General features: G+C 40.7%; 1 protein-coding gene and 1 pseudogene across 3 annotated transcripts in view; one reads left to right on the plus strand and one right to left on the minus strand.

The window, feature by feature from the left end:
* Kiaa1958 (KIAA1958 ortholog) overlaps positions 1-15,560 on the minus strand; it is a 171,827-nt gene that overhangs the window by 45,945 nt on the left and 110,322 nt on the right. The gene's annotated exons all lie outside the window — the stretch shown is intronic.
* LOC121433829 lies at positions 8,639-9,453 on the plus strand (annotated as a pseudogene).

A 15,560-nucleotide genomic window follows, 5' to 3' on the forward strand; every position in this document is an offset into this window, starting at 1 on the left:
TCAGGTTCAAAGCCTATCTTGACTCAGAAAAGCCAAATTCTATGCTGTGTCCTATATAGGAAAGTTCATTTTGCCCATTTAAAAAGAAGTTAAGAAACACTAAGTGGTTTCATTTCAGTAACATTTAGTTTAACTTAACATGACTAATAAAAACACTTGGTTTAAAAGACACCCACTCTGCATGTCAGAGGTGCTCTGGACAAACCCAGAAACCCAAAACAGAATTATACAACAGAAAAGCAGACTACCTACTGCTACGCAGCGGAGTAGGTAGGGAAACATGGAAGTTCATTTAAAATAACAAAAAATACAACTTAAGTCTCTTGGGTATAAGGCAATAGCATTTTGTTTATTGAAAGTATCTATATAGAAAAAATTTCAGATTAATTTGTATGACTGCTCAGTGGAAGCCTTTGTAATTACTATACCCAATAATGGAAAGTTCTTAATATACTGGAGTTTATTCATAAAACAAACTACCTTTTAAATAAAGCATTGCCATATATTACTGTGTATCTATCTATAAATAACCATGTTAGTTTTAAATGAGAATTCTAGGACAAATTTCCAAATTTCATTATGTGCACAGGCATGGTGGAGAGATGACATTTCCAAAGCTCAAGCATACGAACAGACTTTATGCTCCAATAGTTTAACTTTCAGTTGCCTCTTTCTCAGTTGAAATTGCTTATGTTAACAAGACTGCCTCAGTTTCCATTAAAAACAAATCTCACCCTTAACTGTTTACATGGAAGCCAGAGGCCAGCAGGGTTTAATTTGTCTGCTTATGCAAATATATAAAAGCACTCTTCAAACTTCAAAGGTTTTCCAGGAAATAAACGTTCATAGGCAACTTTGGGGAAAAGAGTTTCAGACTCTCATTGCTCACATGGGCTCTTAGAGTCCTGTGTACCCTGAAACCTGAGATCCACTAGTGCCTGTTTGGAGGTGTGATTTATCACCAGTGATCAATCCTAACAGAGGAGATCGGCCATTAGAAACTATCTTAGGAGTGTGAACCAAGGGGCTACAAACTAGGATCCCCAGGGGCTGTCAGACAAGGGCAGCTGAATCTTTAAGCTGGAATATTCTACAGAGTTAACAAAACACTCCAGATAAACTAGAGATTTAAAATTTCCTTCACTTCATTGTGCTTGCATTTGCAAGATACTCAGTATCTACCATCAGACCCCACCATGAGGTACCAGCTAGACTTAGCCATACTCGCTTTCAGTGTGTAAAATATTCAGTATTTGTCACTCCTTTTACAAGTAAAATATATTTTGTAAGTAAAATATATTTTCACTCCTTTTACAAAAATAAATTGAAATTTGATTTGAAAACCTTTGGATGTCAATTTAAAATTGAGTGATGATTTCAGGGCATGTGAGCAAAACACCCAGGTGCACTGGCTTTTGTGGGACATGCAGTCATCACAGACATGGCTCTCTGACCAGTGGCCAGCTCTCCTCTCTGTCCCCAAGAACCCACTCTGGGCTGACCATCTCAACCCATCCGCAGCCTCATCTCGTTCGCAAGGCTTTCCCTCTTTTTTTGTTGGGTCTCAAGCTTAGTTGCATCTGCTGGAAAGCAACCCTAGTGCTGCTGCATGGCCTCTGTCCTTTTCTAGCAGCTTGGAATGCACCACAGGAGGCAGCTGGAAGCGAAGATACCCTCATTCACTTTGCATGAATAAGGGCAAAGAAACAGTTTTCAAAAGCAGTACAAGTAATAAGGTCTCAGCTAATAACAAAATCAAGCAAGAACAGAGAAAAATCAATAGGAAATACAAATGAACTATAAGTATCATGCATTTGTCTACAGAAAAGTTCCTTTTAAAATTTTTTATTAGGTATAACATACACAGAATATAGTTATGATGTACACACAGTTTTGACGGAGGGTATTCACCTGTGAATCTAGTGACCATATCAGAAGGATTCCTTCTTCCATCACCCCCTATTATCAAGAAAACTGTTCTCCTGACTTGAAAAAAAGTTTGGCTGGCCTATTACTATGCCCATGGATGAGTCTTGGGATTGGCTTCACCTACTGTTGTGCATTTGTAGGTACTTCATCCTCACGGCAGTGTGGTGTTCCACTATACACGAATCCAGCATTTCAATACACATAAACCCCAAAGGCTGAGAACGTTAACAAAGCAGACAACGTTACCAAAAAGCATACAGACACAAATGATTTTCTAATCAGAGCAAGTATTTGGCTTTTGTATTTTTGTGTACTTGTTCACGTGTATGCAGGTGTGTGTGCAGAGGACTTGGTATAGGCCAGAGTCTTCAACTGCTCCCCACATCATACTGTGTGTGATGCAGTGAGTGTGGGTGCACACGCAGAGGCAGAGGATCACCCTGAGACAGTTCACCTCTGCACGGAGCTGCACACACAGAGGCAGAGGACAACCACCCTGAGACAGTTCACCTCTGCACGGAGCTGCACACACAGAGGCAGAGGACATCCACCCTGAGACAGTTCACCTCTGCACAGAGCTGCACACGCAGAGGCAGAGGACCACCCTGAGACAGTTCACCTCTGCACGGAGCTGCACACGCAGAGGCAGAGGACAACCACCCTGAGACAGTTCACCTCTGCACGGAGCTGGCTAGCTGGTCTGCAAACAGGGAACTCTTCTCCTGCTTCACTGCAAAAGAACTGGGATTTTATATGAACATCACACCTAGATTTAGTTCCAGGGATTCAAATTCAGGTTTTCGTTCTTACATCCTTTATCCATTCAGCCATCTCTCCAGTTCTTCCACTTAATCTCTTGAGACAGCCCCTCACTGAACTTAGAACTCACCAACTTGCTAGCCGGGCTACTCTCACCCCAGGGATCCTTTTGTCTCTCTCTGCCTTCCCAGGAATGGGATTATAAACACACAATGCTACACAGAACTTTTTATATTCATGCTGGGAATCTGAGCTCAGGCCCTCATGCTTGCATGGAAAGAACTTTGCCAACTAAGCCATATCCCCAGTCCGTAAATCAGTGGTTCCCCACCCCTTTAATACAGTTCCTTATGTTCTGGTGACCCCCAATCATGAAATTATTTCATTACTATTTATTAATTGTAATTTTGCTACTGTTATGGATCATGATCTAAGTATCTGATATGCAGGATATCTGATATGTGACAAGCTGAGAACCACTGGTCTAAATCAAGTATTTGAATCACATAAATAAATGATGAAAATAACGTCTCCCACACCTTCCATGAGCCCAACAGGCTCCTCAATAGATATGTACTGAAACCTAGCATGTAACTTAGGACCTAAGAATCTACCCTACAAAGCTTCATCTTCCACTCAGTCAGTGCGGGTCCCCTCGCTTGGGGAGCAGCCTGAAACCTCAGCACTTTCTCCCTCTTTCTCTACAGCTGAGCTGGGCCACCTCACCTTCACACCAAGTGGCGCATCAGAACTACGTGGGCTGGTCTGCAAGCATAATATACACAGCTCTTGCTTAGCGGACTTACCCTCTAGTCAGAGGACAGTAACAAATCCTCAGTACACTAGCCCAAGTGCTGTGAGGAACCCAGCATTTTCAACGACTGTAGTCAGTTTTACAGAGCGCTTCTCAGCTCCCCACAGCCAGAGTAGGGCGCTGACACCCTCTTCATGCTCCACTAGTCCAATTATTCCCTCTCTTGTTAGGAGATGGCATGGAAACATACACAATTAGTGTAGTATCTTATGTTCTCATTTCATCTGAAGAGATCTATGTTAGATTTAAATCCAGACACATTTGCTCTGCTGCTGCATCCAATTTAAAACAAGCACAAACTTAGCTATGGCACCCTTGTATGCTGTTATTAAAGCAATATATCTGCAGCCACAGTCAACGATTCCTGATGTTTAGCTTCTCTTTTATTATTTTCATGTAAAACAAAGAGTATTTTGTCTCATTTTTCACTTAGAAATGTTCTACTTCTCTATAAACTACTGAATAATAATAAGTCCATAGCTTATTCAATAAATAAGAATGTATTTTAAATTTGAAAAATAAAATATCTGGTGAGCAGATTCACATGTAGGAAGCCGAGATTGGAACTAATAATGAATACATGCTCAGGAGTACTTTAAGCCCTGAGCATTTGAAGAATTTCTATGGGTAAAAAGACAAAGTCTTAACAGGTGTGAAGATGACAACACAGCTAGAGAGGTCAGCAAACACAGAAAGCAGGTTTAACAGGTCATGCGTGGCACTGTGAGTTGCTGTGTGTTTTGTAGGAGTTGAGATCTTCAAGCTTAAACTTCAAGGGAGATTCATCTATCTTTAACCTATGGAGGGAGTGGACTAAATTCTAGAAGGCCAGAGACTAAGTGATTAAGCCACAGAGGAGGATAGAGCAGCATCCCTGAAGAAACTGCTTGAGCAAAAAGCAAATATGAGAAGAAAACAGTTTATGCTTGTAGGTGGAGGCTGCTCATTCATTTCCTGGCCACCCAGACTCAAAACAATCGCACAGAAACTATATTAATTTATAATAATTTATATTAAACTATAATAATTGGCCAATAGCTTGAGTATTTCTAGCTAGCTCTTACATCTTAAATTAACCCATTTCTATTATTTTATATTTTACCATAAGGCTTGTAGATTACTGGTACCGGTGAGGTCATCTTTCTTCTTCGTTGGCTACATGGCATCTCTTTGACTCTGCCTTCTTTTTCCCCAGCATTCAGTTCAGTTTTCCCTGCCTAGCTCTATTCCACCCTATCACAGGCCCAAGCTACTTCTCTAGTCATTAACCAATAAAAGCAACACATATAGAGAAGGGCTTCCAATATCATATGCTCCTGAGTAAGAAGGGCTGACCTTTGTTTAGGGTATGGGGCAGTTGAATAGGGAGAAAACTAGACCAGTGGTATTGTGGCACAATGCTCTGTACCCTGTCACTTGTATTTTAAATAAATGCTGATTGGCCAGTAGCCAGGCAGAAAGTATAGGCAGGGCAACCACACAGGAAGCAAAGGTGGGGCAACAAGAATTCTGGGAAGAGGGAGTTTCAGTACAGTCGTCACCCAGACAGAGAGGAAGCCAGACATAGAGCAAGCAAGATGTGACTGCCTCACCAAAAAGGTACCAAGCCATGTGGCTAACACAGACAAGAATTAATTAAGTTATAAGAATTAATTAATAAGAAGTCTGAGCTACTTATTAATCAGTTTATAATTAATGTAGACCTCTGTGATTTATTTGGAACTAAATGGCTGCGAGACTGGGAGGGACAGAAACCTCACTCAACACAGTGGGATGACCATGGACACTATGCAAATGTTAAAAATCTGACAGAGGTGCTTTCTAAATAAATAAATCCAGAGCCACCATCCCTCCTCTGCTATCCCTGACCCCTTCTTTGCTGTTACTACCTTCTAGTGCCTATCATCATCTGGCTGTGCTCCCTCTGCACAGCGGACTCCTTAGATGTCAATGGCTTGTTCAGTCTGGAAAGGCATCTGAGATGTAACAGTGCTCAACAGACACTGGGGGGCTGAGGTCAGGGAGATCATTGTGTAACTACAGCTGTGCGGACTGCATTCAGAAAGCATGAAAAATAAAGTAAGCCTCACTCATTCAAATCTGTGGTGTCACAGTCAGACTTCACTTGCTCATTTAAACATTTTTTTTTTTTTTTGGTTTTTTCGAGACAGGGTTTCTCTGTGGTTTTGGAGCCTGTCCTGGAACTAGCTCTGTAGACCAGGCTGGTCTCGAACTCACAGAGATCTACCTGCCTCTGCCTCCCGAGTGCTGGGATTAAAGGCTTACGCCACCACCACCCAGCCTCATTTAAACATTTTTTTAGGACTGTTAAGGCTCAGCTGTGCTAGGGGCTGGTGGCGCTGACTATCCATAACAATGGATGAAATGACGTAGGAAGCCCTGGTAGTTTTCCCCTGGGATATTTCCCTAGGAAATTAGTATTACCATCCATCACAACAAACATCGTGCAGGGTATGGTGGTATAAGCCTTTAAGCCAGTTAGAAGGTGACTGAGGCCAGGATTGTGAGTTTAGGCCAGTCTAGGCTACATAGTAAAATGACCTCAAACAAACCCAATCCAAACAACAACAAAAATTACTGCAAGGTAACATCTTTATCTTATTAGGATAAGAAAACAAATAATGTTTTAACAAAGTCTGTATTGGAATATACACACCATAAAAGACAGTGACAGTACCCTCCCCCTTTTCTGATACGTACAGATATTATAATATCTATGAGGTACTTACTTCTTCACAGATATATCTTATTTGAGAGAAAAAAATTTCTTACTTTCTATGTTGAAGAAATAAGATCCCTGTTTGACAGTCTTAGGAAATAAGAAACCTCGATTTTATTTGTTAGTGGCTATAAAAACATACTTGGTAATATTTATGCTTCATTTTTGAGAATAGCAATTACTTAATATCTATAACAGTAAGCTATAATTAATTGCCTTAAATGTAGAAAATAAATTTTAAAACTACCATAAAATACATGAAAAAGTCATTGGCATTGGTTTCCTTCTCTTTTGGGCCTGTTCCTTGCTCGCTTTCTGCTTTTTGTTAGAGTTTTATACCAGGCTATTTTACAGGACTGTGAATATCACTAAGTGAAGCCAGGCATCTCTTCTACTGCAGTTATCCGACAGAAGACCATTTCTATTCTTGGTTAATCTTTTCCAATCAGTAAAACAACCCCCACGGCATGCAAATGCACACACATTTCAAAAACATAAAACTAGAAACAGTGCACTTAATCTAGTATATTTTTGATAGTGTTTTTTACTGAAGTATAAATCACTCAAAGATATCCATTACCTGCGCTTTTCCTGGGTGGGTATACTATGTGACTCCAAAGGTTCTGGAGAATTTCCTCAACAGAAATTTAGGCAGAAGAAAGAGAGCACAAGATTTTGTAGTACTTATTAAATCAACACGAGGAGTCTGCCATGCCAGGAATGGGCCTGTTTCTCTTTATCTGTGCAAGTAGTTATTTATATATGAGTGAAAACAGACCAAGTCTATGGAGAGGTGGGGGTGAGATGTCACAGCCCTGAATTATCTTATGGCTATCAGGGTGTAGGAGTATGCATTTTCAACAAGTCACCAGATGGTTCTAATACAGGTGTGATCCACGAGTGCACACTTTGAGTGCCTGGAAAGTTCTCTTCTTCCTCCCAGAATCCAACACCCAAGCTTGTCGCAGATACATTACCAGCAATGCTGCCTGCAGAGCAGGGTTTATAGTCTGATATTTTCACTTCCCAGGCAAGATAGTTGCTAAACACTAGGGAGGTTTTTGTTTGTTGCTTGTTTTGGAGACAGGGTCTCTGTACCATGATGACTCCGAGCTCATGGAATCTTGTTGGCTTCAGGAAGAGGAATCCTTCTCTGGAATCCTTGTTATTTATTTCATTTTACCTTTAGTGCGTGTGTTATGTTGTGTATTACTGGGTTTACGCACGTCACTGTAGTGCCAGTCGAGGCCAGAAAAGGGTGCTGGGTCCTTCAGAACTAGGGTTACAGGCAGTTGTTAGCCATCGTATGAGTCCTGGGAAGTGAACACTGGAAGAATAGTACATACTCTTAACCACTGAGCTATCTCTCCAGCCTCTGGAATCATTCTTTTTTTTTTTTTTTGTTTTTTTTTTCGAGACAGGGTTTCTCTGTGGTTTTGGAGCCTGTCCTGGAACTAGCTCTTGTAGACCAGGCTGGTCTCGAACTCACAGAGATCCGCCTGCCTCTGCCTCCCGAGTGCTGGGATTAAAGGCGTGCGCCACCACGGCCTGGCCTCTGGAATCATTCTTAACAATACTGTTTATGTAACTGCGAGACCGTATCTACTTAACTGTGTGCCTAGCTGCAAAATCATATCTACTTGACCCCATCCACCTGATATGGGTAGTGTGGCCAATGGTTAATGGATCTTTGCCAATATAACATCCTTTTCGAATCTTAGAAGCACTGCTTGAGCTGAGCTACACAAAATCCTGTTTTCTTAAACCTAAGTCTTTGTTTCTTCTATTGAAGTATTTATAATTGTATCCTTAAGAGTTGTATGAGAGCTGAATAAAACAGACAGAGAACTATACAGTATTGGGCACATAATTTATCAAGTTCAACCCTTTAGACATATCACTGTTTAGAAAACATGTTCCAAAGCATGGAGCCCATATCTCCCTATCCCAGCTGGAGATGTAGCTCAATGACAGAGCCAAGAATGAATCCTGGGTTTGATCGCCAGTACTACAAACAAAAAACACCAGTCTTTTAGTCTCAAGTTTCACTATTTATGCTTTTTTGTAGCAAAACTTTTGCTAATTTTTCTAAGCTTTTATAAGCCATTCATGCATAAGTAAATACTTTGCTATGGGCAGTTGTGAACTGGAGTTGCGACTTAAGTCTTTTGGAGACCATCTGTTCCCCCAGTGTCACTGAGATGAGGTATGGTGACTGAGTTCAGTATAGAATTAAACAGTGTACAACTGTGGAATTATCTCTTTGAAATGGTTGGATTTTTAAATTAACAAAGTAAGATACTAAAGATAAAAAGGAGATCGTCCAACAGATATAAAAATAAATTAAAAGGAAGCTGCTTACATATTACCCACAATCCCCTTTTTCTTTCTCTCTCCTCCAGCCCGGCAAGATGCCCAAGGGAAAGAAGGCCAAGGGGAAGAAGGTAGCCCCGGACCCGCCGTCGTGAAGAAGCAGGAGGCGAAGAAGGTGGTGAATCCTTTGTTTGAGAAGAGGCCTAAGAACTTCGGCATTGGGCAGGACATCCAGCCCAAGAGAGATCTCACGCGCTTCGTCAAATGGCCCCGCTACATTAGGCTGCAGCGGCAGAGGGCCATCCTCTATAAGCGGCTCAAAGTTCCTCCAGCCATTAACCAGTTCACCCAGGCCCTGGACCGGCAAACAGCTACCCAGTTGCTTAAGCTTGCCCACAAGTACAGGCCAGAGACCAAGCAGGAAAAGAAGCAGAGGCTGCTGGCCCGTGCTGAGAAGAAAGCTGCCGGCAAAGGGGATGTCCCGACTAAGAGACCACCTGTCCTTCGAGCGGGCGTCAATACAGTCACCACTTTGGTAGAGAACAAGAAGGCTCAGCTGGTGGTGATTGCCCACGACGTAGACCCCATTGAGCTGGTGGTCTTCCTGCCTGCTCTGTGTCGCAAGATGGGGGTCCCCTACTGCATCATCAAGGGAAAGGCCAGGCTGGGGCGGCTGGTCCATAGGAAGACATGCACCACTGTTGCCTTCACACAGGTTAACTCGGAAGACAAGGGTGCTCTGGCCAAGCTGGTGGAAGCTATTAGGACCAATTACAACGACAGATATGATGAGATCCGCCGCCACTGGGGAGGCAACGTCCTGGGTCCTAAATCTGTGGCTCGAATTGCCAAGCTGGAAAAGGCAAAGGCCAAAGAACTCGCCACTAAACTGGGTTAAATGTACTGCTGAGTTTTCTGTACATAAATATAAAACTTCCATCTAAAAAAAAAATAAATTAAAAAAGCTTAAACCTCAAGGTTAATCTCTCCACACGGACAGAAATTAAGCATTCCAAAGCAAAGGCAAAGAAGAACAAGAGAATAAATATTACATGATATTCATCACAATAAAGTGCACTTTCATCCTGGCTGAAATATATTCTTAAATCAACTGTATAATGCGGCTGCATTCGTAGGCTTAACAGCATGAAAACCACACGACGATAATTAATGTAATAAATCATCTCGTGGCCCTTTTCATAGAATCTGACAGGGCTCATTGATATATTGTTTATTAGAGAACACAGAAACTTCTCCCCACCTTCAATTACACTGCCAGAGACACTGAATCAAGAGTACTTGCTGATGTGCCTGAAATATCCGCCACTGGTGTAATATATAAAATATACAGTGAGCTGCTGCCAGCAGACTTTGAGATACACAAGTCCCCTAAAACAATCATGCTTCTTACTTTCACTTTCCTTGACTTGAGGCAGTGGCTGAAGAACACAGATTCATTATAGATTCAACATTTACACTTCCCAAAATTCAGTAGTGAAGGCTCAGCTCTGCCCTCACACGCCCGCTCCTTTACAGTTCACTCCTTACTGATGCTCTAAGTACAGGTGTTTTCAACCAACCCATAATTTTTTTTAGTGTTTTTAACATTATTCTCAAAAGAAACACATTTAAAACATCCAATAATAAATAATTTCCCAAAGTACAAATTAGTTCCTGCATAGTTCAGAAATTTAGCCTTGACAGCATGGAACTCTTTATTTAATTTGCTGTGCATACCTAACTTCTAATTTGTAGCTAAACTTTAAAGAGCAACTACTTATATATGAAAAAGGTATAAAATTTATGGTAATAAAATTTCCCCCCTCAGGAAATACAAAAAACATAGTCAAGGTTAAAACAGCAACAACAACAACAGCACACACACAAACACACCCTACCTATAAATCAATCACTGAGAGACGGTCACTGGATGTGTTTTGATGTTTGTCTGGTTTTCTAAATACATCTTCCCCCCTTTAGAGTTGAGGATGAACCCAAGGTGTTGGACATAACTAGGAAAATGTTCTACTTATGACTCACACCCTCAGCTCTCAATTTAAAATTTAATTAAAACTACCATTTAATTACCAAAAGTAGAGTCCACTCTATCCCAATTACAGTCTTTGTTTTCCTTTTGAGTCCTATCTTACTTTTCTCTGAAAATATTGCTTTGTCAAATACTCAAGAAAAAAAAAACTGTTAATACTGCCTGGCACAGTTATCACTTCTGATACAGTTTTTTGATTCACTCAGAACTGCATAAGGATTTGGAACTGAATTTACTATTCACAGTTGACCCAGAAATCCCTTTCCTTCTGTAGTTGATTCTAGGGCATTCCTCAAGCCTATGCTGGTTCAACTGTTGTCTGTACTGCACAATAATAAGCCTTCTAAATTCGAATTGAGAATTTAGCTGTTCCCCTGCTCAGTCTCCATGAACTCCTACCACAAAACCTTGGTCCACTTCAACAGTCCCATTCTTCATTCCAGCCACAGGGCATCCATTCAGGTTTCAAATGTCCCTTCTTTCAGTGAGTTAGGAGTGCCTCTATTCAAAGAGCCTGGACACAAGCCCTCCTTCAGGAATGTACTTCTGTCCCCCATTTCTTATAGTCTCTTGAGGAATTCTCAGTCAAACGCCACTCTCCTTAGGGAATCTTCCCAGATCCTCCCCTGAGCTCAACTGACGCTCACTTTTCTATCACAGCATCTCTAGCAATGTGTATTACACACTTGTGTAATATTTGACACACACCCATGACACGACCTTACTCAGGGACTTTTATTTTCACCATGGATTCATCCATGACTGAACAAGTAAAATAGTAGGCACGAGGAAATAGTTAAGTGAATTAATTTAAGTATCAGAACATATACATTAAAACTGTGTAAGAAAATTATAAAGTCAAAAGAAAACAGAAAATTATGTTCTGTCTGTTAAAACGGATTCATTATTACACTGGTGAGTGAGTGTGTCACAGTGTCTATGTGGAGGTCAGAGGGCAATGTTTGGAGTCAGTTCTCTCTTTTATACCAGGCGAGTCCCGGAGAGTGGTGACCTTGCAGGCCATATGTCCTTTTCCTTTAAGTAAGTTCTGCTTCAACAGTCAATAAAATATATTCACTGCCTCAACACAGGAGGCACCGCTTCAAGTGCCTCTGAGAATGCACACTGAAACTTCTTTTTTCTTAACTTTCTATTTACTCGTTGTGTATTTCACATCAGGCAACTTAACCCCATTCGTGTTCCTATCCCATCATATCCACCTCTGCACTTGTGCCCTCCCTCTGAGAAATAAAAAAGAAAACAATATTGTCATGGAAGCTGTAGTGTTAGTCACACAGCACACCCTTTCACCCATATGTTTTTACTTGCAAGTGTTCATTGAGGAGTCACTGGTTTGGTCCAAGGCCTCTGGGTTCGGCTACGCCATCGATACTAGACCCTCACTGAGGCTCCTCTTGGACATTCTGTTGTTGCCTGTGTCATGGAGATCCTGCAGCTTTGGGTCTGCAGGATGTGTCCCTTTAAGTGCTCTGCAGATAATTGATGGGGTGGTTGCTGGGGTGAGCCAACTCATAACCCTGGTTCTCTCCCTCATCCTCACCATCAGAAAGAGCTCTCCATATCACCCCATCTAGTTCATCCTACGTAGCAAAGAGCAAGGAGTAAGGAGGGTTCTCCTGTTTTAATGCCTTCAGGGAGCCCATGCCCCAGGTGAGGTTCAGGGGCCACTCTCCTGAGTGCTGCAGCTGGTAAGGAACAGGGCCAGCTCTCCCAAGCTAATGTTCTCAGAACAGGTTCACTCACACCGCTGCAACAGGGTCAGCTCTCCTGTGCTGTCCAGACCAAGTGCGGGGCCACTTTCCCGAGTGCTGCAGCTGCTTCCTCACCCACACGGCAACTTATCAACCCTCATTTTCATCCTTCTGTGAGAATAACCAAAGTAGTTGGAGACTAGAAGTAGGAAAGAAAGAGAAGAAGTCTTGGCAATGAAGTCTTTGGAGGAATAAAACAGAGAAGATGCTGGTTTAGGTGTAGCTAAGGAGAATACAGAAAAACACAAGAAGCAGCATCTGGGTAAGGAGCATGAGCTTGGGCCCCAGGTCCCAGAGTTGACTCTTACACCTCCCACCTAGTGTGTGCCCTTCCTGTGACTTAGCTTCTGCATCTGCAGAGTGGTGCTTGTCTCGTTCTATTCTGTTCTGTTATATACTGTGAGGGCTGAATTATCACAAGTCACTAGAGAGATAATAAGTACTTCACAGCACTGGCTGCTATTTTATACAAACTGATCAAAGAGTTAACCAGCAATGACTCCAGATCCTGAAAAGGGGTAAAAGGAGGTTAAAAGTCATTGTCAATTAGGCACATGACGCTTGGGAGGCAGCTGCAGAGGCAGGAGGATTTCTGTAAGTTCAAGGCCAGTCTGTTCTGTATACTAAGTTCCAGGACAGCTTAAGCTATATAGTTAAGTTATATAGTGAGATCCATCTCAACAACAACAACAACAACCCCCCAAAACCAAAAAACAAACCAAGAGCTACTCTCTGTCATCAGGTCATGGACACGAGCTTGTCAAATTTCCCTTACTTCAACAACTGAGAACAAACAGAATGAGTGTAACATATGGTGGGTATGGAATGAATCACTACAACCACCACACTAATTGCCAGGAACTTCTGGTTAGAAACCACTTCTTCTCTCCTTCTATACCTCATTTATATGACTGCATGGTTTTAGTCAGTACAAATAAAAAAATGAAGACATCTTGCATAGAAAATGCATAATAATGTAAAAAACAAAAAGCGGTTATTAATCAACCTGAAGTAAAAGATGTATGGTACATAAAGCACAAGGAAAACAAATAGCATAAAAATGGAAATGTGTAAAACTCTAATAAATTATCTCCTTTTGAACTGAGTTATTAATATTCATTAAATTTCACCCAAGAAACAATAACCTAATAGACAGAAGGAAGATGCTAATCTCCTTGAGTTGGTCAGTGATGACAATAAAGCACATTTTTAGAAAAGTTCAATGTAAAATAAAAAATAAAGCATTTTTCTATGTAGGTTCCTATCACCCAGTTATAAATAAAAACAAAAAAAGAACAGTTTAGAATCACTAATCACAATAGTCTTCAAAGTACTGAAATACATAAATATTAGCATACTCAAGACTAAAGTTATAGGGAAAAATAAGAGTTCAAACATTATTTTCAAAAAATATTTGTGTGCTTTGAATCAAATCTTAGATTCATAGAAGCAACAGATATTGTGGTTTTATATGGAGTAATTTTTTCCTGCTAAATGAAATTTAGGCATTAAAGCACGTAATGTAAATTGAACTCTCAACTATATTTGGCTATTTTATCTACTGACTATGTTAGAGGCCTTCAAACCTTCCTGATCGTACATATCTATGTGTAAAAATCGAGTTTTTAAAATTAATTTTCTAGCTAGCATATAAAATAATGGGCTTCCTTATGATATTTTCATACATCACAGATCACTGGTAAAAAATATTTTGAATTAACTCTTCCAAAAGTGATGCCCCACCTCATTTTCTCTCCACCCAACCTGTTGTCATTCATATTAAAAGTCAATGAAGTTCTTAGAGATAAAAGAAGAGGTAAATGATGATCTAAGTAAACATACATAATTATACCCAAAGTAGCAAGATTTACTTGTCATTACTGACTTGAGTAAAAAACATATGGATGCTTCTAATGTTTTAAAGTCATCTTATTAAATATGACCAAACAATATCAATATTATCATTCATTAGAGAAATATAAATTGAAACCACAATAAGTACAGTGTTTTTTTTTTTTTTTTGGTTTTTTTCGAGACAGGGTTTCTCTGTGGTTTTGGAGCCTGTCCTGGAACTAGCTCTTGTAGACCAGGCTGATCTCGAACTCACAGAGATCAGCCTGCCTCTGCCTCCCGAGTGCTGGGATTAAAGGCGTGCGCCACCACCACCCGGCAAGATACAGTGTTTCAATCCCGTGTTGATTTGGTTATAATTAAAGGTAGAGTGTGACATATGTTGGCAAGGATCTAGAAGTTAGAGCCACATATGTTGATGGGAAATAAAATGGCCCAACAGTTCAGAGTTCCTCAAGTAAACACAGAGCGTCCATATTATTTGCCAAACCTAAGGTACGCGCTCAAGAGAACTGAAAACATCTGTCCACGTTAAACCTGAACCTGAAGTTTAGTGGTGGTGGCTCATGTCTTTAATCCCAGAAGGCAGAGGCAAGTGGATCTCTGTTAAGTTCAAGGCAAGCCTGGTCTACACAGCAAGTTCCAGGACAGCCTGGGCTGTTACAGAGAAACTCTGTCTCGATAAAACAAACAACTGAGTGTTCACAACTGAGGTTTTTTTCATTAAGAGCCAATAAAGGAAGACAAAAAATAATGTCCACAAATTGACAAAAGGATAAACAAAATGTGTTACATTTACATAACAGATATTATTTAGCCTTAAACAGGAACGAAGTATTCATATACATGGGTGTGTCTAACCATACAAAGAGAAAAATATGAAGTCCAAGAATAGATAAACTATAAAATCAGTTTATAATTTGGGTGGACAAATAGCATCTGTATGGAGAGGAAATGAGGAATGAGACTAGAGTTAGGAAATTAAATATGTTCTCAAGAAGCAAAGCCAGGTAGAAACTGAGTACTTAAAATACTTACTGAGATTAAAATAAAAATAGAAGAAAACTTTCCTGAATTATTCCATACTGAATGGTAAAGTGTCTAAAATGGGGAAGTCCATAGGTACAAGGTCATGAGCTGTGCCAGAGGCTGCTGGGCTGGTGGCATCTGTCTGTGGACTTACCCAGTATGCTATAATACTGACCAGCCAGGTAAGATGTACCTACTGGTGCAACAATGTTATGACTGATATAAACCACAAGATGCTTGGATTTGAGGCCTGCTCCCTAAGAAGGAATTTATGCCTGTGTGGTGGTTTGAATGAAATTACCCCTA

The sequence above is a fragment of the Microtus oregoni genome, unplaced genomic scaffold (genome assembly GCF_018167655.1).
Source record: "Microtus oregoni isolate MIOR12 unplaced genomic scaffold, Mior012 000041F_ref0000270, whole genome shotgun sequence".
Lineage (NCBI taxonomy): Eukaryota > Metazoa > Chordata > Mammalia > Rodentia > Cricetidae > Microtus > Microtus oregoni.